Here is an 18,710-nt window from a genome sequence, read left to right as displayed (position 1 = left end):
TGAATCTGTGGCTTAAGGCTTGACATCTTGATACTTATACAGGTTTTGGAAGGCTCTTTGTGCCCACCAACTGAGGCTACCATGTGATTTATTTGAGGCTGGGGGAGATGTTTGAGGAGAACCTCAGCTGTTGTTCCTCAGAGGCTACCCACCTTGTCTTTGAGACAAGGTCTCTTCTTGGGCTAGAGCTTACATATTCAGCTAGGCAGGCTGACCAGTGAGCCCAAGGAATCCTTCTGTTTCCATCTCCTTATTGATGGAATTATAGATGCATATCATCATGGCTTTTTATGTATATGCTGGGCATTGAATTCAGGCCCTTGTGCTAGCAAAGTGACATGGTTATCTTCAGCTATCAACTTGACATGAACCTAGAGTCATCTGGGAAGAAGGAGCCTCAACTGAAGACTTGCCCAGATCAGCTTGGACTGGAGCCATGTCTGTAAGGCACTTTCTTATTTCTATTTGATACAAGGGACCCAGTCAAATGTGTACAGTACCATCCCTAGGCAAATGAATGTTAGCTGTATATTAAAGAGGTAACTGAGCAAGTCAGTAAGGAGCACTTATCTGTGGTTTCTGCTTCAAGTTCCTGCCTTAACTTCCCTGGAGGATGAAGTGTCACCTTTAAGGTGGAAGAAACTCTCCTCTGCCCCGCTCCTCCAATTTGCTGTTGGTCATGGTGTTTATCTCAGCAACAGAGAGCAATCTAGGACATAAGGCAAGCAATGAGGCCAACTAAGCTATATATCCCAGGACTCCAATGATTTCATTCTAACAACTATGCTGAACTTAGTTGGTCTGAAGGTCTCTGCTAATGTATCTGAGCCTCCAAAGGCGCCTATATGGCCATGCATCATGGGCTATGATACAAGCTCTGGGACCCAGGTATTTCCTGTTACATTAGTGAATAGTAGTATCTCATGCCTGAATTTCCAGTAGGCTTCAAAATCGGTACCACACAGAGTTCAACCAGTTCTTCTTTCTAAACAGTTTTTTTTTTTTAATGATTTTTAGTTTTGGAATGGGAAAACAGTCTTGAAGCAGGAGACAAAAGAGCCTGCACATAAATCTTCTTAAGCAAACCCGTGCAAAGTACTGATGCACTTTATAAGCTGTAAACTGGATTTTTATTAGCCATTTATGAGCCATTTTTTATGATGCAAGTTTAATATTAAACTATAAAGTTCACAATGCACTTATAAAGACAGAGAGACTCCGTTCACTTTATAACACTTGACTTGGAAGTCTGGCAAAGAAGCTGGTCAGATCGTCTCATTTCAGTAAGCTGACTCGGTGGGGATTTTGAAAACCAGTGTAGGATTAGGTCTGGGAGTTGACAGGCTCTGGGGTATGTTGTAGGCAGGAATTGACAGGCTCTGGGGTATGTTGTAGGCAGGAGTGGGAGGGAATGATCAGCGACAGCCATAAAAATAAATGCGCAAGCTGGGAGGTAATTTTTCTTCTGACTTTTCTGGAGCGTGGGGCCTTTATAGCCATTTAGGAAAGGAGTATTCTCTAGAGTAGCAATTCGTTCTGTGAGCAACAGCAGCAGTATATTGCTATTTGATTTGGGACAACCTATCCTTTTCCTAATAGATCAGTGAGGCTGATACTTTTTATTCCCAATGATGAAAATTCAGTGGGTTTTTTTTTTTTTGACACTGGGTAATTGGGATAGCAAGAAATATCACAAGCATGCTAAATTTGGGATTGCAATATTTATTTTCCCTAGGGGGAAGAAATATCCGGGACATGAAGAGTAGATGGCCCGTCATGAATGTCATTCTGAAAGACATGATTAATTATCAATGAAGGATGTTTCTAATTACAAACCATGCACAATCTCTTATCTCAGATGCTTTTGTTTTTGAATCAGGTATGAGCTGAAACTTTCCAAGAAGGTGATGGGTCAAAAGACTCAAAATGTCATATAATGGGTCAACAGTGATTAATATATTTTCACTGTGAAGAGCCATATTAGTCCTGGGATCCCAAAATATCTCAATTGTTCCCTAAGACACTTGGTGAGCCTTTATCAGTAGATAAGTATGATGACTAATCATGTTTTGTTTTGTTTTCTGTTACTGTGATAAAAAATATGTCCCCCCCACACACACAACTTATAGTAGGAAGGGTTTAATTGGTACTCAGTTCCAGTTTACCATTGACAGGTTTTGGAAGGTCAAGACAGGAACTTGAAGCAGCTAGTAACACACACAGCCATGAGCAATAGAAAACAAAAACATGCCAGTGTGCAGCTGCTTTCTTCAGTCTTATACAGCTCAAGACTTCCTGCCTAAGGAATAGTGCCGCTCACATGGATCAGTTAAGGCCATCAAGACAACCCCTCACAGACATGTTCACAGGCCAGCCTGATCTAGACAGTACTTGTACTCAGTTTAGACCCATTCCCAAGTGACTCTGGATATAATCAAGTTGACAATTAACAGTAAGCATTGTAACAGTCTACTTGGCTAGATTTAGAATCACTAGAAGACACTCATCTGGCTATGTCTGTGAGGTCTAAGTAAGGTAGGAATACTCATTTTGAATAAAAGTCATAAATATTTCGTGTGCTGAGGTCTGAGACTGAATTAAAAGAAATAAAAAGCAAGCTGATCATCAACATTCATCTATCTTTGCTCGCCGAATACAAATTCAACATAACCAGCCGCCTCACACTCCTGCCACCATGCCTTCCCCATCATGATGGACTGAGAGCAAAAGTGCAACCTTCCTTCTTTAGATTGATTTTGTCAAACTTTTGTCACAGTGAAATGAAAAGAAACTCATATAATGACTTTGTGGCCAGAGCCTGTTCCCCTAACCCTTCTTGAGATGAAATTTTCATATATTCTAATATTCCTACATTCCTCATTCATTGATAATTTTCATAGTCCCAAGTCTTTATTTCATGCCAGGTTGTCTAATCAGCAAGAGAGATACATTGTGGGACTTAACATTTGTCAATGTCACATTACAGAGCTCTTCTGCTCATTATCATAGTCCTTGTCAATCTTTATAAAGTCCATAATGGTTTGTGAAAATATTATGGGAAATCAAACTTGTGCTTTTAGTTAAAAACATGAGAATATGTTCAGAACTATCTCAATAGAAGGCTGTCAATAGAACCATGACCTACTATTTCTGACCGTGTTGAAGAAACTCTCAGGACCAGTCTTATCTGACCTAATGCCTCTTGGGTTTCTGAAAGAAATTCAATTTCCCAAGATAATTTGTTATTTCTTAATTCTACTTCCATATTAATCTGCAAATCCCAGAATCCTAATATATAAGATATATAATGGTTAGTTTTTAATTGCCAGTTTGCCACAATCTAAAACATCCAGGAAGAAAGCCTCAGCTGAAGGACTTTCATTGTCAAGTTGACCCATGGGCATGTTTGATTTTTAGTTGAAGTTGGAGAACCTACCTTGAAAGTGGGAGCCACCATCTTCTAGGCTGGGCCCTAATCTACATAAGAGCAAAAATCCAGCTGAGCGAGCATGCAGGCAGCATGAATGCATTCATTTCTCTCTGCTCTAGACTGTGAATGCCATGACCAGGCCAGCTGTGAGTCAACCGGTGTGGGTTCTAGGACTTGAACTCTGGCCCTCTGCAAGAGCAGCAAGTGTTCTTGACTGCTGAGCCATCTCTCTGGCCTCTTCAGTTGTTCTTTATTGATAGATTCTGTTGGATGGAATAGATCCACCTATACTTCTATCAACATATTTTCCTCCAATTCATGTCTTGGTTTTGAGACTATGTAGCTCAAGGTGATTTGGACCGTGTTATGTAGCTCAGGCTGACCTTTAATTCGTGATTCTTCTGCCTTAGCCCCTTGAGCATTGAGGTTATAAGCTTACACCTCCACACTCAATGCTCTTCTAGTCCCTTCAGTGTATCTCAAGCAGTTGTTTTTGTCTACTACTCTAACATCTGGAGCCTTTCTAGTTCTTGTTTTATCCTATCAAATCTTCAGCTTGAGCTATCCCCAAGCAATAGCTAGAGATATCCACACGTGGGTGGCCAAAGCCATCCTGAGTTGGGACTGCCTTGTATTCCAAAGAAAGAAACACTAAGCCCCTGGGTGTTTATTAGGAGATCTTATGTGTAATGTATGACAGATTATCTTCAGGACAGTCGAAAGGATGGTTATTCCTAGGTATGTTTACAGTGACATCAGAGTAAAGATTTAATATGAAGGCTTAGGGGGTGAGGCTAGATTTTTTAAAATTTGTTAAATTAATTTATATGCATGTGTCAAATCATTCATATAGAGGCCAGGGGACTACTTGTATAAGCCTATTCTTTCCTTCTGTTATGTGGATTCTGGGGATCAAAATCAGGTCACCTGGCTTGACAGCAATTACCTTTACCCACTGAGCTATCTCACTAACTTCAGAGACATGTTTAAGAGATTTTAAACTACAATTTATTTTATTTAAAATTTTCAATTACATATACATGGGAGGTGTTATTTTAAACTTTTAATTTTACATATATGTGTGAAGGGAATGTTAGGGGGTGGTGTATTTGTTTGTTTAGTGGATACCTACAGAAACCAGAAAAGAACATTGGATTATCTAAAGCCTGAATTACAGACAGTTGTGATCTGTTTGATGGACTCTAGAAAACATTCTAGAGTCCTGTGCAAGAGTCACCAGTACTCTTAACCATTACACCATCTCTTTAGTCTTCAGAAGAGGTTTTTTTTAGCATTTGGGGTAACAACCCATTACCTTTAATGGAATTGAATAATCTCCAAGTCTGTAACTTTAGCTTACCTTTACTGAACCAAACATGCATGTTGCAGGTCAGAGAACAGTCAAAGTCCTCTTTGGATTTTGCATGAGAACCAGAAAGAAACACTGGGGTAGATGGGACTGGATTAGCCATAAACTTGTCCCCTCCTAAGGCTTATGGATTGCATTTTCTTCTTTCTTTGCATGTCTCGTAACGTTATTGAAAGATAGACATTTGGCATAACATAGTTTACTATAGTAACTCTAGATATCATTCCACTTTTTTTAAGTCTTCCTGGTTTTGTAGCTTTTTATCTGTCTAATGACCTGGATGGACAGTTTCACTGTGAATCATTTCTTCCATCTGATCTAGTCATAGTCACTAAAAAGTCACCAAAAACGATGTGATTTTCAATTCTTCATTTTTCATTTGTTAGAAGAAATATCTCTTTTAGATAATGCATACATCATTATTTATTATTACTTTATCATATTTATTTATGTTATTGCATAGAGGGTGGTGGTGGTACTTGCTTACACTGTGCATGTGTGGAGATCAGGGATAACTTGTAGGAGTCAGCTCTTTCCATTCATCATGTGGGTCCCAGGGATTGAACTCAGGTCTTCAAGTTGGCAGCAATCATCTTTATCCACCAGTCATCTTGATGGACCTTTGTTTAAGAAAAAACTAAACACTTTGTCTTGTTTAATATATGAGTAAACTATGATTTTGAAGATGCAGAGGAATTTTATATCAGTCATTTTTTCTCATTGCTGCAATGACATACATAACAGAAGCAACTTAAGGGAGGAATAACTCATCTTGGCTCAAGTTTTCAGGGATTTTCAGCTTATCAAGATGAAAAAGGCACAGTGATAGGCATCTCAGCATAAGTCAATGGGAGCATGAAGTAGCTAGTTACTCTGAGGCAGCCAATGAGTTCACATCTAGTACCTTGCTTCTGTCAGTGAGGGCTACATCCCAGATTCTTCACAACTTCTGAAAACAGTACCTGTTGTGTTTATAAAAAGATAAAGTGATAAAGAGTATGTTCTGTGGGTGTGTGGAGAGGTATGGGGGAAGGGGATGTCTTAGTGGGCCCATGCCGAGGCATCTCTTCCCCCTGAAGGACCAGCCACATGACAGTATAGCATAGAATAGAGTTTTTTTCAGGGTAGTAGAAGGAGAGAGAGAGAGAGAGAGAGAGAGAGAGAGAGAGAGAGAGAGAGAGAGAAGTAGAGGCTGGCCATGAGCACGTGGAGAGAGGGGGAAGGGAAAGGGGGATGGGGCAAAGAGAAGCTAGAGGCAAGAGAGCAAGAGAGCAAGAGAGCAAGAGAGAGAGGAGGGGGCAAGCAGCCCCTCTTATAGTGGGCAGGCCTACTTGGCTGTTGCCAGGTAACTGTGGGGAGGAGCATACCTGGCTGGTGCCAGATAACTGTGGAGACAGAGTTTAGACAGAATATTAACAGTACCATCACTAGCTAGCAACCAACTGTTCCAATACACAAACAAATTAATTTATACATGGGTTCTCAACCTGTGGGTCATGACCCCTTTAAAAGCTGGACAACTCTTTGACAGGAGTCAGACAACCCTTTCACAGGGATCACATATTAGAAATCACACATGTCAGATATTTACCTTGTGATTCTTAACAGTAGCAAACTTACAGTTACAACAACTAAACAATTTTATGACTGAGAGTTAGCACAACCTGAGGAACTGTATTAAAGGGCTGCAACATTAGGAAGGTTAAAACCCGCTGAATTAGGCCATAGCTGTGTGAAAGCCAATAGACGGGATGAACAGCAGTGGTGTGTCTTTCTCTGGTTCTAAGAGAGTGTGTAAAAGTTTCATATTTAATATTATATTTTCATTAAATATCTACTTTCCTTAAGATGTGTTAGCTTTATAAGTACTATACTGTCATATGGAAAACATGCTCCCAATTCCATGTTTCTTTCTAACTCCCTGCATGTCTGAGTTCCTGTTGAACCTACCCATGAACTACATGGACATAGTAATAACTGCCTTCTCCCTGACTTACAGGAATTTTAGGTGTTTGCAATGAGATCATGAATATGTTCTAAAAATATTTTCAAAATATACAGACATGTTAAGTGCTGCTATGACTGTTCTTATTAGGAAATGCTCTATATAAAATAATTGACAGTTTAGTTTTGTTTCTGTTACTGTGCTAAAGTATCTTGACAAAAAGACAACTTAAGGGAGAAAGGGTTTCTTTTAGCTTTTAGTTTCAAGCTACAATCCATGATAGTAGAGAACTCGAGGTGGTGGAAACTTGAAACAAGTAGTCACGTCACACCCACAGCCAAGAATGGGGAGAAATGAATGCATGTACACTCTCTTGCTTGGTTGTGCCCAGCTGGTTTCTTTTACCCAAAAGAGTTCAGGATCCTCTGCCTAAGGAATGGTATCACCCGCAGTGGCCTGGGTCTTCCTACATCAACAGCTTAATCTCCCTCAGATAGTGGATCTCAGCCCAGGATATAAAACTCACAGTATGAAGAAGGAATTTTCATTAAGGGAGACTGGGGATCCCAAAAAACATGCAGAAAAACTTCTAAGAATTCAGAGTGTCTCCAGGGCTGAGTTTTTATTAGAAGCAATTGCATGTAAAGATACTAACTATACAGTCATTAAACCATGTTTACAAAGAATAGAATGTTTGGCTTAATAGATCACCAGGGAGAAAAAAAGACAAGAATATATGAACAGAAGAATATATTGCAACATAACACAGTCATACATCTTAAGAAATAGCACATCCCTGTATCCCTGAGCTGGAGAGCCTGTTGTGTGGATCATTTTCCCCTGTCCCTAGTGTGCCAAGGGTCAGCAAACTCTAAGATGAAGAATGAATTTCTTTCTTAGATGGGTCTGTTTTGGCAATATTTTCCCCATTTTTTTTCTGTAATAAAGTTAACGTGACTAATTTTGGAACCAGTTCTTCCTATCTAGTTGATGGCTTCAAACTTGTTTGACAGACTCCACAAAGGAAGAAGCACACAAACAGTATCAGAATCATTAAACCAAGTAAGCCAAACCAAAGTTCTAAGATATTTAAAGATACTGAGGAACATTATTCCTTCAGACAATCCTTCCCATAGCTGTTCTTTTTCCATCACAGAGTCCTTAGTGGCTGCCATAGCCAAGACAAGGGGTTGTAACTTTAGTACATGTATTATGAAACAGATCCAATCTTAACTGATAAGTTTTCATCTTAGACCATTTGTGCTCTGATTCACTATACAGAACTGGGTAACACAATATTGGGTTACATTAAAGTGGCATCTTGGATGTTGTGACCAATGTATGTCCTGTACTTATTCTATAAACCAAATAATAGTCATTTAGTAGTTGTATTTCACTGAGAATCTCTTGATTGATGGGAATTTGGGGTTTGTCATATTTTAGGAAAGTTCTTTTAAAATTCTTGTACAAAAGAAGAAGCTGTTTTTCACCTAGAACTGTAACTCCGTCTAAGATCACACTTCCAGCAATTGTATATCATACAGAACTTTGGGTGCATCTCTGTAGGTAATTTATCATTTCATGTATGATGGCTATAATTGGAGTCTTGTGCCAAAACTCTTTAAATGGACTAGAACCCAGACAGATACTGGAATTTTAAGAACCACAGAGTCCTATTTCTCTCTGAGTACAGTTAATTCACTGTTATAAATACTAGTTAAGATAGGCAATATTATATAACCATCCAGACTCATTATACAATAATCCAGTATTTCCTGATAAAGTAACATAGAGGTCAAGTAAACATGTTGATGTACACAAGTGATTATTTGGGGTTATATTTAGATGGGCAACATTCTGAGTTGCATCCCAGTGATAATTTCCTTTGTATACTATGACTAACCACTTTCCCATCCTCAGCTTCTAGATAGAGCCTGCATGGATCCAAATCCCGTCCTAAGAGGAGGGAGAGTGTCTAAACCACATAGAGCCCACTTCATAGAGTTATTGTAATGGGTTTCCATGTGATAAGAGTAATTAAATGTTATGGTATTTAGTCCCCTCCCACCACCTGATTTTCTCCATATGTCAATTCTCCACATAGTTCCCATTCTATTATTTCTCTTTTACCTGTTCTTTTATTAAGAGGATGTGTGCTATCACAGACTATCTTTAAAGTTTATATGTGGGGTGCTAGTGCTTATAATTAGCACAGAAATTCTATTTGAAGAAGAAGGTCTTCATTTCTTTTCTATTGTTATGATGGGACAGCATGACCAGGGGCACTTATAAAAGGAATCATTCGATTATGCTGAGGTTTTAGAGCAATTTGAGTCAATGATGGTAAAACTGAGGAATGTTAACAGGAACAGCTGAGAGCTCACATCTTGATCCACAAGCAGGAGGCAGGGAACACACTGGGAACGGCATGAGTCTTTTGAATTATCAATCCAGGCCCCAGTGACACACCTCCTTCAACAAGGCCATGCCTCCTAATGCTTCTCAATCGAGTTCACCAACCGACGACCCCGTGACTTTAAACATATGAGCCTATGTAGCAGAATTTTCCCTGTCCAATCACTTTAAATATTAATACAACAAGAAGCCCGTGCTTGGACAGGGAAAAAGGAGTGGAGGTGAGCTTCAGAGCCAGGAACAGAAGAGTAGGAAGGAAGATGGAGCAAGAGGAAGAGGATCCAGATTCCATGTGTTTTTAAATAGCCACAGGTAAATATCATAAAGGATAGAATAATTGGGATAACTTGTCTAATCTAGGTGGGCAGCTTGTATCATTTTCAATTGGCTCTGAAATTATTGTATGGGAATTTTGAGAATTGAGAATTTATTGATATATAAATCTGAATGATTAATCTTATAGAGTTTTGATTTACTGGGTAAAGGGGATTTGTGACCACTGACCACAGTGGGAGACTGAGAAGGCTCTGAGGCAGGCTAACCGGAGAAAGGAAGACTGCGGACTGAGGCTAGCAAAGAGGCAGAGAGAGTGCCTGGCAGAGAGTAGCTGGGAATAGTGCAGGATGGTGCCGCCTTTTTAATATTTCTCATAGCACACAAGCAGGAGGCAGGGAAGACACTGGGGACGGCATGAGTCTCTTGAAATATCAATCCAGGCCCCAGTGACACACCTCCTTCAACAAGGCCACACCTCCTAATTCTTCTCAATCAAGTTCACCAACTGGGGACCTCATGACTTTGAACACATGAGCCTATGATAATCACTCTCATTCAAACCACCACAAAGTATAAAGAACATTGCTAAGGAACCCGCTCTCATATCCACAGCTGTTACAAAGTTTAGCATAGCCTTGTGATCGATCTTGTTTCTTGGGTACATAGGCCAGCCAGGTCTATATTCCTGGGTGATTTAAAAAAAAAAAAAAAAGAAGCTGTTTGTAGCTATGGATAGCAGAGGTTAAGAAGCTAAACCAATATAGTTGTAAGAGAATTTCGCCATGGACCCTGTGGGAAGTAAGAGTTAAGGCAAATAGGGAATATTATTTAAAAATGCAACCAGGGACATCAAACAAAGTGACAGGATGAACTTTAAGGGGCTGGGGAACATGTACCCTAGAAATCACCCATATGGAGAACCCACTAAAGTACAGACAACAGAGAACATAATAAAAATATTTTTAGGGGACAGGGATTAGTGATTAGCCAAAATCTATTAACTCCTGCCTTGCCTTATTAGACATCTTCAGGGATGTCAGGGATGTCAGGGATGGTACCATCTATGCTTTTTGGTGGCTCAATCAATCATTGTTTGACCTATAGCATTCCACTGAAGACTGACTCCCTTAGACCAGGGTTGAACACGAAACCCAAACACAGTTACTTTCATGACTTATGCATGTATGTCCTCTGCCTCAAATAAGAAGTTCTCAGAGGAACCTTTTCCATATTGTTCTGTGGGTAATCAGAAAATCTGTGAGGTAAGGGCAAAAACAAGAGGCAGATTTTGTATAGTATCCTTTCATAGAACGTCTACCATCTCCTATAGATAAAAACATAAAGGTTATCAGTGCTTGGGATATGAGGGTGCTCATTCCTCCTTTAGTTTTAGAAGCTGTAATTTCAATAGTCCATTGGTCCTTTGAATAACCACTTGTTCTGTTGGATTTGTAAAGAATGCCAGTTTTCTGTGTAATACTCTGAAATGAAAAGCATGTTTGGAAAGTTTTAGAGGTATGTGTAGGCTCAGTATCCATTATGATTGTAAGAGTCACAGAAATGGCAAATAATTTAGTCAGCTGTGTGGAGGAGTAATTAGTTTGATGTCATTGATGTTTATCTTGGGGTCACTAAGCTATTTTACCTATGGAGCAACGGTTGTAAAAAGTGTGAGGGCCTCAGGCAAACGATAAGAGGATATGGTAGGAAAAACAAAGGAGATGTGTTGTACAAACTGTGGAATCGGCATTACAATATAAGGTTTGTCTTACAATAGAGTCTAATGGTGTCTTTTATGAGCGATCAAAAGCATAAAGAAGTAACTTGTGAGTTATCAAAAGAGACAACAATAAGATCTGGGTCTCACCCTAGTAATAGAATTGACCTTTTGTGTTACATTTTTTTTATGAGAAATGAATTTAAGTTAATAGAAGAATAGTAGACCTTTGGGGGTTGAGATGGCAAATGTATCCATTTATGATGTCAAGGGCCAGAGTCGATTGAGCCATAATACCTGGTGGACATAAAATTGTATTTAAAACAAATAAATACACAGGTAAGTGGTAGTCAATTTTTATTATCTAAATATTCGGTGTTCCCATGTTATTCACAGATAAGATTTTATGTGCCACCTTTGTGAGAGGAAGGCCAGTGCCACATTTAAGAATCTCAAAAAGAGGTTGTAGGTCTGTTATAGATACACCAATGATAGTTTAATCTAATTGATATCTCTTAATGGATTTTGAAAATCATTAAGTGTTTTAAGGGAACATACCTGTAATTGTACCTTTTGAGGTCAGATGGTACAAGAATCCGCAATAAAGCCTAAAAGTTGAAAGGGTTGAGTTTGCCGACATTCTTTTGGAGTAGGATTTAAGCCAAGTTGTCTCAGGACATCAAGTAATGATTTTAAAGAGTTTTATAAGTAGAGATTTTGTCTTGTAGGTGAAAAGAATGTTATTCATATAGTGAGTCATACAAGCCTGTGGATAACTTTGTTATACAGGGATGGATGGATGGATGAAAAAGAAACTGCTGGCACATGGTGATGATACTCATCACACCCAGAGGAAGAAACTTGCAATGGCAAACCTTGCAAATGGTTCCTTACTTTTAAGGACAAAAAGTTGTTTCCATCCTTGTAGCTTAAAGGAATAGCAAACAAGGAAAAATTACAATCTACGACAATAAGAGGCCAAGCTATAGGAGTGGCTACGGGTGAGAGCAAACCTGCATCGCTTTATTTACAGTAGGTATGACTAGTAGCCGTAATCATATTCCTGATGTCTTTGGTATAGTGAAAATAGGAGCATCTCAAGGACTAACAGGGTCTCTATATGTCCCCCATCCGATTATTGATATATCAATAGTTTAAGCTGTTCCATTTTCCCCTTGTGTTATCTATTGAGCAGCCCAAACATGGGAATCAGTCAGCCATGTGATAAGAATAGCATATGTTTGGGTAGATGCATTATCAGTAACCACACCTATAAATGTGGATATCCCGAACACAATTCACCTTTCTTAGCCAAAATCTCAAAGTATGACTTTAAGCCATTATTATTTTCCCCAAACTTAGAGAAAAACGTAGTTTAATTCTATTAGAAGTAACTTCCATTTGAGAGAACAAATCTCATCTCTACGTATTTGTGTCTGCCAAAAATGTCTATATGGATTCTTACATGCCCTCCATGATCTGTCCATCTCACTATCTCGGAACCTTTTCTTACCCAAACTGGGGATTCAAGACCAATCAAAGTGTATTAGGGTGACTGAATAGGCCATTTTCATGGCCAAAAGTTAAGAACAATCCTAGCAATATCAATACCACTATCGATAACATCAGAAAAGCTTTTGACATGCAAAGATTTAAACAGGATTGTTTCCTTAACATGTGCTGTCATGACATGACATGATATGGTATTTCTGTGTATCTCCAACCCCCCTATCTCCTCTTTATAAACTTCATTGGCTCATGGGGACAAATAAATGGCAGTAACAGCAACGGAATGATAACATGTCCCTTATTAATTGAAAACATTCCTCTAGAAGACACTAGTGCCTTAATTTCTACAGTATGGTCTTCATCAAGTAACTCCCTTTAAATTTAGACTACTGTCCCACACAATTAATACTGCAGTGACTAGGAAGTAAAGATCCAGAATCCTGTAGGCATTGACAAAGTAACCATTGCAGTTGTGAGGAACACATTGCCAGCTGCCAGTACTCTAATCCAGCACCTCCTGAAGTTGTCACCAAGAGAAATGAAACTCTGTTGCTCACTGCATATGTCCTCTGCATTACTGACAGGACCAGGGGAGCACCTCTGTGGTTGGTTCCTGACACTACAGGCAGAGAGGCAAAGGGTTGTCTATTTTTATTAAATTTCTATCTACATTGATTAGCCCTGTGAGTTTCTTTATCATACTTGAGACATAACCCTGGTGAAGGACATGCAGAATTTCTAGAACACTGGAGTCCATGATGGTGAAGAAGGCAAAGCATGCCATCAGGAGCAGGAAGCTGGCTGGTTACATTTGCATCCATAACATAGAAGCAGAGAGGAGAGAGAGAACAGGCAGTATAAACCAGAAGCAACTGGGGGAAGAAAGGGTTTATTTAGACTACAGTTTAGATTCTATCATCTTGAGAAGATAGTATAGTAAATCAAGGCAGGAACTGAAGCAGCAGTCATAGAGGGATGCTTCTTACTGGTTTACTCCTCATGGCTTGCTCAGCTTGTTTTTTTTTTATGCAACCTAAGACCACCTGCCCAGGGCTACCGCTAATGTGGACTGGGACCTCCCACATCAACTCTTAATCAAGAAGATGCCCCAGGGACTTATCTACAGGAAATCTGATATAGGCATTTTTTTCTTCATTAAGGTTCACTCCTTATAGATAACTTTAACTCGTGTCAACTTGATATAAAACTAACACAGCTATAGATGTCCAAAGCCTCCCCCGCCATGACATCCTTCCTGCAGTAAGGCTACCTCCTAAAGTTTCCACAACTTTTTCTAACAGCACCATCAACTGGGGAGCAAATTAAGTGTTCAAATACATGAAGGTGGGAGTGGGGTGCATTTTTGATATAAATCACAGAAATGGGTAAATGTCCCTGCCACCAAGCCTGATGACTGGAGTTTGATCCTAGAGCCCCACATGTTAGAAGGAGAATCACACAACTTGCCCTTTAATGTTTGCATGCATGTCCTGCCATATACATGCATCTTCCTGGACCTAAGATCCAGAAAATATTGAGTTCATGGATGTATCATCTGAGAACTATGAATATAGGGTAGTGGTTCCCTATTCCAAGTGCCAGTAAGAATTTATTTTTAGTTTTATTCCTTCCTATGGAAATCATATCTTGAAAATTTTTATCTGATCAGTATGGTAAATTTAAGTAATTCATGAAGTAATATTCTTTCTTATTTTTGTCCATCAAATAGATATCCATCATCAGAGTTTCTAGCCTTTATAGGATAAAGAGCAAGTAACTTAAAATCATTCAGTTCTTTTCTTATTCTTGACAGTATCCAGTATCCATCACTCTCGTTTCTTTTCTTTTTTTCTAGAGCCTTTTAAATGTGCGTGTGTGTGTGTGTGTGTGTGCATGAGCAAGTGTGTATGTGTATTCACACTCATGTGATTGCCTGTGAATGCAAGTACCCATGGAGGACAGAAGAGGATGTTAGGTGTTAGATCCCCAGGGGTTAGAATTATAGGCAGTTGTGAGCTGCTTGACATGGATGCTGGGATTCCAACTCAGAATATTGGCAAGAACAGGATCCGCTCTTGACTGGAGCCATCACTTCAGTCCCCCTTCCTTCTTGAGTTTGCTTCCTTTTAATTGATCTCTCTCTCACAACTCTGTTTACAAACACACTATATAAGTGACAGCCGTTAAATTCTGCTCTTCATTACTTGCCTGTCACCTCCATGAGTCCTATATCTACAGTGAAATCAATCGACTGTGTCACTGTACCCGGGAGGCTCCTGTTGTTTGGAGTGGCCCAAAACTGCTTGCCACTGGCTTCACAGTGAGGGCAGAGTGTTCTGCATGCATTAAATAATTATTGACTCTGTCATTGAGATGGCAATTTTACATTGTGCCTCTGAGAAGAAAAATGGAGTGTATGGATTTAGAGGAGACGGCATGGTTTCTTGTGTATACATCATTATGATGGAAGATAGATCTTTTGTAAACAGAAGTTGCAATTCAACAGGCAGTTCTACAGTAAGGCAAAGGAAAATCACATGGCCTCAGAGGGAAAATGAGGTCTGAGTTGTTTGCTTCCATTAGATAGTATTAGCCCACTGAAAAGAAAAAAAGTCAACAGAAAATGCTTCCATTTGCTCATTACTTTCAGTAGCCTGCACAGACCGTGAAATAAATTTATAATTCTCTATTTTATCTGAGTGATATAAAACCGAATGGGAAAAAACTAGATAGTAAGTCTTGCAATTAAAAAAGGGTTGTATGCTCATGGGAAAGTTCTAGTTGACCTTTTATTTTATAGACTTTTGTCATTATGTAACTTATTTTATTTATTTATAGTTTTCATTGGTTTTGTGTGTGTTCATACATGTTTGCATGTGGATGTATGTACACATGCACACATGCTTGCCTGAAGTGGATGTTGGAAACCATCCTTGACTGCTATTACACTGTTATTCATTGAGGCAAGGCTTACCAGTCAAACTCAGTAATGCTGTGGCTAGGATCATTAGCCAGTTTGCCCTGGGAACCCCTTTTCTCTACCTTTAAGAAGCTGGAATTATAGGTAGCCACCAGGCCCAACTGGGTACCTATATAGGTTCTGTGAATCCAACATAGGTCCTCAAGCTTTCACAGAAAATGCTTTAATTACTTAGTCATCTCCCAAGCCTATAATTCTTGTTATTTATAATAATAATAATAATAATAATAATAACAATAATAATAACATATAATAGCCACTTACTCTTACTCTTTATCCAACACATGTGTGTAACTATAATTGATACAATCCTCCTTTGTTATGCATAAGTAATTGGTTCTAGGATGCCCATCTCTGCCCTATTTTAAATACAAAGTTTCATATATTCAAAGATTACTTCAAGGTCACTGTGTAGGGAAGAATGACCTTGAATTCTTCCTGATTCTCTTTCTTCCATCTCCTGAGTGTTGGAATGATAGGTGTGTATTACTATACCTAGTTTATGAACTTCTAGAGACAGATCCCCAGGCTCTTTGCATGATACAAAAACCACTCTGCAGATGAGCTATGCTCCAGTTCCAGGATCTCCTTTCAAACTAAAATCTGTGGATATTTGAGTCCCACACTTGCAAAGAAACTTTATACGTACTCTTGGAAGTTGGCATGTAGACCAGGCTGTCATTGGACTCACAAACATCTGCTTCTGCCTCCTGTTTACTGATTAAAAGTGTATACTACCAAGCTCGGTCTCCTGTAGGGTTTTTCTTGATGATTTATGATACTTTGAACAGCATGAATGCCCTTAAAGTGGCTTTTGTACTGTACTGTTCCAAGAATAATGACAGGAAGTCTGAACAACTTAATATAAATGTTAGTTTATTTTTATATATGTAGCTTTTGTGTACATGTGTGTGTGTGTGTGTGTGTGTGTCTGTGCACGTGTGTGTAAGTGTGCCCATGTGTGCATGTGGAAGCCAGAGATCTTGAGCTGATTCCATCTTGTTTGTGGAGAAAGGTTCCCTCAGTTGTCTTTGAGCTCACCATTTCTGCTATGCTGGCTGGCCAGCAAGCTCCAAGCATGCACTTGTCTTTGACATTCCCCAGTGTGAGGATTTCAAGTGCGTACCAGTATGTCTGGCTCTTTTCTCATGGGTTCTACGGGTTAAAACTCAGGCACTTATGGTTACACAGCACGGACTTTACCAACTGAGTTATCTACCTAGCCCCGGAGGCACATATCAACAGTATAGTGGTCATCCATGGTTATCTGAATCCCTAAATATGAATATGGATACAGAGGACAGACTGTACTTCTCTTAAACACCTCACTACAATCGCATGCTTAGGAAATGAGAGGCTAAAGTAAGCTCAAGATCTGGCTGATTTCAGAGCCCATATTCTATCTTGGCTTGATTTCTTTGTCTTTTATGCCAGTTAGGGAAGTGCCTGATGAGAATATTTTAAATCCCTGCCTACTAGTCTAGTTTCATTTCTGTTGTTATGATAAAATATCTTAACAAGAGCAACTTAGGGCAGAAAGGATTTATTTGGCTTATAATTTCAAGTTATAGTCCTTCTGTAAGGAAGTCAAGGCAGCAAGTTAAGTCATCATATTCACCAGGAATATTAGAGAGAGTAATGCAGATATCTTTGCTTAATTTCTCTCACTTGCCTCTCAGCTGCTTTTTACTTTTTTTATTTTTTGCTCTTAAACAGTGCAGAGTCCAGCCTATAAAGTAGAGTTGCCTATATCTAGGGGTTGGGGGGGGTGCTAAACCAAAAATCAATCCAGACAATCCCTCACAGACATGCTCACATGCACCTCTTCCTAGATGATTCTTCCACAGGGATTGTTTTAGGTTGAACCAAACGGATAGTTAAAATTAAGCAGCACATCTACTCATCTGGGTCAGTAGTCCTCAAAGTTCTGGCTGGAAGTCTCACTGCCAAGGGATTCCTAATATCATTAGCTGTGTCCGTGGTTCAGCGATACTATATTGTTCTACTGTGAATTTATTCTGATTAAATACTGCAGCCCTTGGGTTTGGTTTCTCTGCTCCACTTACTAGTGTCTGGACACCTAACATTACTTGTCTAGCTGTTCTCATTTGCCTACTTCCATAATGCACCTTATTTCCCTAACCTCATTTGGCTTGTAAACATAATTATGACTACCACAATACTGACTGGGCACTAAATTTGTGAGGCACTTATAGGCATTGAGTAGAACTCCACTTTTTCTCTAGCAAAACTTTCTTCCATCATTTCTCAGGGAGTTCGTTGACCAGTTGATTATGTTAACCCACTTGTTTAAACCAGCACTTGGAAAATAGAGGTAACTAGTTTCTCCGGGTGTCAGAGGCTGAATAGTGGAGTACAGCTGCGTCACTGGAACACCACCATCCAGGAACACCGTTAAGGTTCTTGCTATTGACATCACTTCAAAGGTGCAAAAGCGTACACCTTCTTTGATTTATACAGTATTTTATCTTGTAAACCAACTTTTCCAATTCTTCCAAATAGATGGATCAGAGATAATGTTCATGTTATGATGTTCACAGTCTCCACTGAACAGTGTGAAAATTGTCAGGTTGTTAGGCATGTTATAATGCTAACAGGTTTTGGGATAAGAAAAATCATGATCTTGGGAAAATAGTGTCATAGTCACGAAAGTGTGGTGTGTGTGTGTGTGTGTGTGTGTGTGTGTGTTTGTGATGTTTCTGTTTAAAATGTGAAAAACATTTTGAAGAATCGTTTAGACACTCTGTGTACAAGTCTTTTCATGCTACTCTTGGCTGTGCATGGAGATGGAGTGGCAGGGTATCTGTGGATTTTGAAAATTCAAGTAGAAATACAAAGCACACTTGTTTCCTTCCTTCCTTCCTTCCTTCCTTCCTTCCTTCCTTCCTTCCTTCCTTCCTTCCTTCTTTCTTTCCTTCTTTCTTTCCTTCCTTCTTTCTTTCTTTCCTTTTCGTTTGTTCGTTCCTTCCTTCCTTTCTCCCTCTCTCTCCCTCTCCCTCTCCCTCTCTCCCTCTCCCTCTCCCTCTCCCTCTCCCTCTCCCTCTCCCT

The sequence above is a fragment of the Grammomys surdaster genome, unplaced genomic scaffold (genome assembly GCF_004785775.1).
Source record: "Grammomys surdaster isolate TR1022 unplaced genomic scaffold, NIH_TR_1.0 166, whole genome shotgun sequence".
NCBI lineage: Eukaryota > Metazoa > Chordata > Mammalia > Rodentia > Muridae > Grammomys > Grammomys surdaster.
Note: the sequence above shows the minus strand (reverse complement) of the source record.